The 6,300-nt window shown below is 39.9% G+C and overlaps 1 protein-coding gene across 2 annotated transcripts in view; it reads left to right on the top strand.

Annotated features, from left to right (window-relative positions):
• NUDT4 (nudix hydrolase 4) overlaps positions 1 to 6,300 on the top strand; it is a 65,297-nt gene that overhangs the window by 55,529 nt on the left and 3,468 nt on the right. The gene's annotated exons all lie outside the window — the stretch shown is intronic.

Here is a 6,300-nt window from a genome sequence, read left to right on the forward strand (position 1 = left end):
TTGTGTTCTGAATAGTCCAAGTAATAGTGTGGGTGCAAATACAGTTGAGAACTTTTTTTTTAACTGCTTCTACAGCCCTGTGCTGTAGGAGTTGTCTGGTCACAAACCGTTTTAAACTGAACTTGGCAGAGTTAAGCTGTTTTCATTCTTCAAGCTGCCTATTAAATTGCCAGGGTGTGTAAATGTTCAAGTCCTCTCTGCTCCAGCCAGATCAGTCACATTCCTTACTCCCTGTCTACCACATAGACGTGGTTGATAGTCCTAAACTGTAGCACTAGTTTGGCTTTTTTGTAGGAAAAGCAGTTTTAAAGCTTCCTTTTTGTCTTTTAGTACCAGCTGTGGAGGGCAAGTTTTCTCCCTCATCCTGGCACTTGTTCCCACTATGGGAGAGGGGATCTTAACTTCATACTCATTCTTTCTCCCACATGATAAATATCTCATGTAGGACACCCAGCAAACACTGATGCTGCTTGCAAAGCTTTCTGAGAGAGCCATGAAGGCTATCACCAAAACATTTCACTATTTTCCTGCAGGGAGTTCCAGGAGCTTGGGAGCCAGGAAGTTGTGTAGAATGGCCCTAGGCTAAAAGGAGTATTGATGGAGAGAACCTAGAAAGGTCATACCCATTTTCAGAGACTGAGGTTCAAGCACCATGTTTGTGTAGCATTCTGAAAGATGGGATCAAGGGTAGTCTGTATTTACTGTCCCTCCAAGTGCTGCTCTCAAAAAAACCCCATCCTGACAACTGCCTTTTCTCTTGTCTATCTCCTCTCTCTCTCTTCCCCCTCCCCTCCCCCCCCCACCTCTCATGGACAAGGTTGGGAGCATGAAAGAGGGCAAGGACTGGCTGTATTGTGATGTTCACCTCCCTACTGTTCTCCCTGAGACCAAACCACTACCAGCTGATCAGTTAATCCTGTTGCACTCCAGACTGAAGCTGGAGAACTTTTTGACACAGTGGGTGCATATGGTGTTAACTGGGGAAGCATTGTAGCAGAGGTATACTGTAATCTGTCTGCTGTGTGGGTTTGAAGCTCTGACACAGGGCCTTGATCCTGGTTGACTTAATTAAAGCGAGCTAGTCAGTGGTCTTAAGCAGCCATTGTGCCTTTTTGGTCTGCTTGGTTATGTGTAATTAAGCAAATTGGAAGCCTGGGAGCATTCTAGTCTACCCCATTTCAGTTGCTCCTTTTAAGTACAACCCCTACAAACATGTGATCTTTGAGTAGATCTCTCCTAAGACATGAAGATGAATTACTTTAGTTTAGCCAGCTGGTTCTCTGGTGTAGCATTTTTTTATTGGTATGTGCTGGTGGTGAGGCCTACATCTGTATTTGATTGTCTGCCTCCTAATGTAGAAAAGGCTAATGGGTATCTCAGCATTCCTTCTTGCCTCTGTGGTATTGCCAGAGGTGGCTTCACTCAGCAACCCAGCAGGCATAAATTGGTCTGATGTACCCCTTATCTAACCTCAGCACCTGATGATAAAGCAGCATGTAGATACAAACTAGAGCAGTGGGCCAGCAGTAGTTTTCATCTCATCCCTGACCCTAAACTACAGCCTTGCTCTTTTGAAGGCTGCTTCAGGAACACAATTCAAATTGGGCATGCCTTACTGGTGCCTCTCAGCTCTAGGTCTTTTAACATCTGTACACAGGGAGGAAACTTACCTACCTCACCGGTGTCATAAAGCCAAATTTCCACAGTGTAGTCCCCTACTGAGTGGAGGGGAAGTGCAAAGTACTTACTGGAGGGGGAAGGGGAACAACTACCATCTTCTGCATTTTTTGGGGAGGTAAGAGGTGACATTCTGCCACATTTGTTCAAGGACAAAGGCTGTGTTCAGTACCTCTCATGGATGGAAAGGACAGGTACAGTCTGTCTCATCCTTGGAAAGCAGCAGGTAGTGTATTAACCTGCTTATTGCAATCTAAACTACTTTTGCTATACCTGGGCTGTCATTTTAGGACAATTTCCCCACTTTTACATAAAAGGGAAATGTTTGTCAAAAGAAACAGAATCCAAGAATGGCACTGCCAATGGTCAAGGCAGTTGATTCAAAGATACGAACAACTCAAGGGCAATGAACAAACCTGTTGTATAATCAGCTTCTACTTCTCTAAGGGGCTTGGCTCAACTCCTACATCTAGCTGTGCTGGGTAGTTAAGGTTCCCAAACATTTTTCCTCATACCAGGTTGTCACCTTCAGTTAGTCAATAAAGGGTAAGAATATAGTCAGCACCATCTCAAGTCTTGCCCCAGGGGTTAGCTACACAGAACCCCCCTTTTAAGGGACCAAGCCTTGATATAGGGACTGCTCCTCCCCCACCCCCATACACACACTGAGATGCAGCAGTTGCTCCCATCTAATTTAGCTCCTCCCTGTCCACTCCCTCGCTAGGCTGCTGGAGTGTAGGCTCCCACGTACAGTAGAGGAAGGCAGACCTACCTTAAGACATGGCAGGCTCCTGTCTGCAGTAGTGAGGGTTTTATTGAATGGGTTCCAGTGTAAACTCCCCTACCATATTTCTTGGCTTTTTTATACTGTTTGCCCTAATATTCCAATTTTCAAGATGGCCCAGCCCGCATTTGTACAAACAACTGGACTGAAGAAGTCATAGGATCCAAGGGAAAAGATCAACACCTAGGAAGATGGTGCAGGGGGAAGGGTTGACTAAGATAAGCAATTAGCTGGGTATGTGCCTGCTACTACACTGCATAGCAATACGCTTTTTAGTTAACCCAGTGCAAGAAGCAGGGTGGTGGTTTACATCTGTCAGCCTAACTGTTTAGGCTATCTGCAGCCTCAGGAAGGTACATCACTTTACAGTTTTTCCACAACCTTAGAGGCAAGAAACTTGTTTTAAAATGCATCTTCTGGAACAATTTTGTAGTAGGAATGCTTCTGCAGGTGCTGCAGCCACAACTAAAGACCTATGTGTGACCAATCTTCCAGTGATGTCTATTTCATATTTAAGACACCCCTACCCACCCCCAACTGTGTTTTCATGTCATGTGCTAACTTCTTCTGGCAAAGGGTGCTTTATAAATACAAATTTGCATAAATTAATCCCTCAACTCTTTACTGTGAACATGCCTCCTCTCATAGCTGATGTTCTGTGGCTAGTCAAATTGACAGCTTCTTGCCATCAAACAGCTGTCTGAGTTTAGTTATCTCAGATATGTTTTCTTTTACTAGTGCATGTTACCAGAGTAATTATGTTTTGCTAAAATAGTTACACTTTTGCTCCACCTCTTGCAGTCACAACATGTACTTCATGTTTGTTCAGTGCTTGGAAAAAGTAAATCAGCCCTCATTTGCCATCATTACTCCTTCCACTCAAGTCCAGGCTGCTACTTACTACAGATGATGCAGCATCAAACATCAGTAATAAAGCAGTTTAGATACTGTGTGCCACTCTTCACACACACTGCAGTGCTACAGAATTAAGTGGTCACAAGGAAAATCTTAAACATTTTGATGACACGACTTGTATTTATGGCCTGAAATCCATTACCAGTGGTGGACACATGCAGTTGTATTAACCCCTCAGTGTTTTACAGGTGTTGTAAACTTTTTTTTACAGTAAGCAATTAGGAATGTCGGTTGGATAGTTTAATTACACTTCCAAAGCATTTAAAAAACTCCTATATTGTGCAAGAAACAGAAAATAACTTTTCAAGACCAAGGAAACTGAGTCTAACCTTTGTCCGAGAGGTTTTGGACAGAACGGTTTACTTTTCTTCCCACTACAAAGCAGCAGCAAATGGAAAACAAGAGTTATGGAGGGCTTAAAAATTTGTCAAAGTTTATTTTCTTATTTTGCACAGACATTTAAGACCACTGTGAAACTGAACAATACCATGGTCATACTACAAAAGGGACCACTTTTTAAAAAATGATGCTCAGTGTATATGCAATGAATAATCACGCTTCCTTTTATTTCAAGTGTCCATTACATTACAGTCATGACAGGTTCTGTTTATAACAGACATTTTATTTTAAAGTAACCCTCAAAATAATTCCAAGTAGGAACACACAAATTGAGGGAAATTTCACAACTTTTGATTTTACTATTCCATTAAGATGTTTTACAGTAACCATAATGTGTTGGGAGATACGCTTTCTTGAAAGCTATAGAAGCAACACTTCACTGTTTTTAGGCTACAGAAGTCACCTAATATCCAAGACATTTATTCTATCAGTTCTAAGTGATTTATACACAACCTCATTTCCATGTAAAATCATGGCTAAATGTTTAAAAATGACAGTTCAGATTTCAGAATGTTAAATGCAAGAACAAAGGACCTTCCAGTGTATTTCCTTGACCTAGACTAAAGTTAGTTGTTGCAAAAAAATAACAATTTAGGGTCTGGTTTACAATGTATGCCTTCTACCTACACAAACTTCATCCATAAACTAATATTTAAAATACAGCTTCAACTCTTGTTTAGGCTTTCAGGCCAGTTAGCTTTTAGCACCAATAGCATTGAAGGAAAGCTATAAAAGGAAACACTGTAATTCTTCTGTAAAGGTTAACAATTCTAACTAGTACTCATTATGGTAAGGCAACCACACTTGTACTTGTGGCAAATTTTAATTCTAGAGGTCATGGAATGAACATTAGATAACAAAACATAGTGGGGCATCTCTAACTACCGTTTGAAAAATAAATTCCATTAATCCGGTTTCAGATAATTCAGGCAACTATACAGATGAGCTAAGAACTTCAAACATTCTCAAATACGAGTCAGGAAGTCAAATATCCGCAAGCATCACTTGACACAAGGCAGAAAATATCTGACATTGCATTTTAAGCTTAATTAAAAGCACAAGATTCAGATGTTAAGTGACTATTATAATATACAATTATATTTTCATAGATCCTACTTTGCTTTAATTTATTTTGGATTTGAAGTCCACACTTATGGATTCTTACAATCATGGTGGATATCACTGAAGTTATGCCATGAGAAGTTTTTAGAATCTACAATTGTTTTTAAAATAAGCATTTACAAGCATGTCCTTCTAAACAACTTAAATCTGTAGACACATCAAGGCTATTTACCCACACCTTTACATTGTTTAACTGCACAGAGAAAAAGCAGGTTGGGAAGCTATTCAACACTCAACCAGTAGATCTCTCAGCTACATTCCAGACTCATTAAGAATCTTTAAAAGCCTGGGGATACATTGGTGCCTCTATACACACACAATGAAATTTACTGCACTCCCCATTCTTTTACCATGGCTTGACTGGAGGAGTACTTTTTCCATTCAGTTACATATTCAGAGTATACTAATAAAGGCATCCATTGGTAAATGTGAACAGTAAAAAAAAAAAAAAAAAACCTTTTAGTACTACTAAAGTGTATCTTTAGCTAGATTCATTTTAGAAGAATTCAGAAGAGCCATCTACGATGTTAAAAATCAGTTACTGTACAATTAAGGGTAGATGTATGCTCAGTTAACTAGTCACCCAAATAATGACATGCAAGAGAATTTCCACCAACTAAACTGCATGAATGTTCATCTCAATAACAAAAAACCTGATTTGTTAGTTACAGTAAAGAGGCCTACTCAACCTGAATAAGACTAAAGATCTGCTGCAAGCCACAGATGTGAGAAACTACATCCAATAAGGAAATCTAACTTTAAACCCAGCTTTTTAAGTGTCTTAATCTTGTGCTGAACTAAATTATTCTGAACCAAGTTTTGTGATGTTACTATGCAGTGAACTTTGAGGGACAATACCAGTTACCAGTCACTGAAAGCATTTGTATGTTGAAAATGTAACTTTAATAGATAATCTTCATCTTACATAAGAGCACAATAAATACACCACATTCTATAGAAACTCCAGATGATACTAGAATAGGAGTGTGGGAGGCAGAGAATACCACCGGACTACATAACCATCACTGTGAATTGCAAGACATACATTCCCATTGTAGGCTGTCATTTATACAGTTCAGACTGGCCACACTGAAAGCTTAGAGATCAGAAAACATTCCTGGAGGGTGGGGGTGGAGGCAACTAGGAAGGGAAAAAAAGGAAGGAGAAAAGCATTTAAAGGGATATGAAGTTGAACTGAAGAAGCAATTAAAATGGGCTTCCAAGAGACATGAAAAAAAAATTATAAATGTAATAGCAAGGAAGCAAGAAGCTATTATTTGCTTCCTCCAAATGAATAAACCTTTCTTGTGATATTCAGCTTACTTAGGCTTATAGATAAGATCAGTTGGGGCTAGTTGAAAGTAGCTTAGCAAATATCAATTGACTGATTAGCTGGTCTAACA

This window comes from Mauremys mutica, chromosome 1, assembly GCF_020497125.1.
Source record: "Mauremys mutica isolate MM-2020 ecotype Southern chromosome 1, ASM2049712v1, whole genome shotgun sequence".
Lineage (NCBI taxonomy): Eukaryota > Metazoa > Chordata > Testudines > Geoemydidae > Mauremys > Mauremys mutica.